Raw genomic sequence first — 2,780 nt, 5'->3', positions numbered from 1 at the left:
ATTCTTGGGAGTAGCGACCTTAAATTCACCTAGTGGGGTTTTTGCCTTGCGAAAGGTTTTCCCCATTTGTCAATAAATCGTCGTGTCAATTTAATTTTCGCTGCATTAGCTTATTTGGTGATTTGTTGGTGCCTCCACAATTAGCATGTAATTTGACCTAATTAATCAACTTGGGTAATTGAATTAATTAACCGGGGTCAAGTTAACTTAACCCAATAGAGAGTGAGGGTTGTTTACTCCAGAAAAATGATGTCATATTTGACACATGTCACAAGGATAATTTAGGGCCATAAACAAGTCAATTTAAGCAACTATTAATGATTTAATATTGTTTATTTAATTTTATATTAGGGAAAATTATACTTTACCCACCTGTGGTTTGCTCAAAAAACACTTTACCCACTTGTGGTTTAAAAATTGGCACTTTACCTACCTGTGGTTTAATCTGTTAACCCAACGTTACCCACCTCTGTGCCTGCCGTTACTCTAACACCATTCCACTAAAAAAGAAACAATAGCAATTGGATCAAAACATGTTTCTTTGAGAAAGAAAAAACCCCCTTTACCTGTATACCCTGAAACACATAGATCTGCCCAAATTTCTTTATCTACACAAAACCCTTCGCTCTAAGCACACTCACCTCTGATCCTCCTAGCGAGCTGAATATCCTTAGGCATGATGGTGACTCTCTTAGCATGAATAGCGCAGAGATTGGTGTCCTCAAAGAGTCCCACAAGGTAAGCCTTGGCGACCTCTTGTAGCGCAGCCACGACGGAGCTCTAGAATCGGAGATCGGTCTTGAAGTCCTGAGCGATTTCACGAACCAAGCGCTGGAATGGGAGCTTTCAGATCAAGAGCTCAGTGTTCTTTTGGTACTTTCGGATCTCACGGAGAGCCACGATTCCTGGCCTGAACCTGTGGGGCTTCTTCACTCCTTTGGTGGCCGGAGCAAATTTCCGAGCAGCCTTGGTGGCCACTGGCCAATTGATTCCTTGGTGCCTTTCTGCCGGTGGATTTGCGAGCGGTTTGCTAGTGAAAATTTTAGCAATTGAAAATTTCTACAGGTTCCTAACGGAATATGCATATTAAAAAAAATCTACAAGAAAATTTCACTTTAAAGCGGTTAGTAGATCCTTTTTCTTTATTCATTGTTCTATTTCCTAGTGAAAAAAAAAAAAAATACTTGTCTCTGTTTTTACATTTTCCATCTCTACATGTTTTTCTATTTCACTGTAAAGCGGTTATCAAAGCAGAAACTCTCAGTATTTTTCTATCAAGTAACCTACCAGTAATGAATAGAGGGGTTTAAAATCGTACCTGTTGTTTAAATTGCACCTGTTGTTTAAATTGCACCTATCAAGAACCCTAACTATCAAAATCGCACCTGTTGTTTAAATGAAGAGAGAAAATCTTCAATATCCTTCACATGGGTTTTGATCAGACTGCCATCTTCTCTTGATGCTAAGAATTTCATGGGTTGATCTTGATGGAGAGGACCACAATCTTGAACAAAGGGTATACGGGTAAAGGGGTTTTTTTTTCCTCAAAGGAAAGTGTTTTGATCCAATTGCTATTGTTTTTTTGAGTGGAATAGTGTTAGAGTAATGGCAGGCACAGAGGTGGGTAATGTTGGGTTAACAGATTAGACCATAAGTAGGTAAAGTGCCAATTTTTAAATCACAAGTGGGTAAATTGTTTTTTGAGCAAACCACAGGTGGGTAAAGTATAATTTCCCCTTTATATTAAATATGAGCCGAGTTTGAGTTCATTAGAAGTTTACATGTTTAAACTTGGTTTATTTTCTTATTGAATAAGTTTGAACTTGTTCACACCACACTTAATCAACTTATTATTTTCTCATTTATACAACTTATTCTTCTCTCATTTATAGTAAAACCATAACTAAAAATTTTTACCCCTTCACAAATCTATACTAATAATTAATTTTAATTATGTGAAATCATATTATTTGAGTTAATTAGATAAAATCATTTTTATTAATGAGTTTATACAAATAAGACTCTTTGACCTTATTTTTTAAAAAATTATATATAATTTACTAAAATTTGATTGTTTATATTATTGAACAATTATAATTAATAATTTGATATCGTATGAATTTATTTACAAACTTAAAAAATCTAATTTAAATACCATATAATTATATCTATATTTATAAGAGTTTGGTTAACATATGCACTTAAGGCAGCTGTTAATGACCAATTTTAGGAAGATTTTGATACCATTTTTATTGGAAATTTAAAAACTTTTTTTAAAAAAATTAGTTGTTTTTCCAATAATTTTTTTAAAAAAAATATATCATAAACTAATGCCCTTAAAACATCTGTTAACTTTTCCCTATATATAAATATATAATATTTGATATACTTAAATTGAATTTACGTTCATAAGTTTGTTCATAAACACATTATTAAGTTTGAGCTTAGCTAATTTAATAATCAAGCCAAACCTTGGCTAGAACTTGTCTTATTCTTTGCTAAACAAACAAAAATAAACAAATATTCTTTCCTAGCTCAGTTCAAACTGCTCATAAATAGCTTGGTTCAATTATAGTTTTTTATATTTTCCATTATCTAATAAGTGTTAATGGGTTACAACTAGAAATTAATGTGAGTTTGAGACATGTATTTATGCCATCGATCTACAATAGTTTTAAAAGCTAATTTAAAGTAAAAGAATAGAGAATGTGATTCTTCAATTAACTCAGTTAGTGAAGTTTTATCATTAAATAAGGCATGTGGAATTGATTCAGTTCCAC

The 2,780-nt window shown here is 32.7% G+C and overlaps 1 pseudogene; it reads right to left on the bottom strand.

Moving 5' to 3' along the window:
- Positions 1-579: 579 nt before the first annotated feature.
- Positions 580-1,475, bottom strand: LOC142633044 (histone H3.2-like; annotated as a pseudogene).
- Between the last annotated feature and the right edge of the window lie 1,305 nt (positions 1,476-2,780).

This window comes from Castanea sativa, chromosome 1 (assembly GCF_040712315.1).
Source record: "Castanea sativa cultivar Marrone di Chiusa Pesio chromosome 1, ASM4071231v1".
Classification (NCBI taxonomy): Eukaryota; Viridiplantae; Streptophyta; class Magnoliopsida; order Fagales; family Fagaceae; genus Castanea; species Castanea sativa.
Note: the sequence above shows the minus strand (reverse complement) of the source record. Positions and strands in the feature narration are given on the sequence as shown.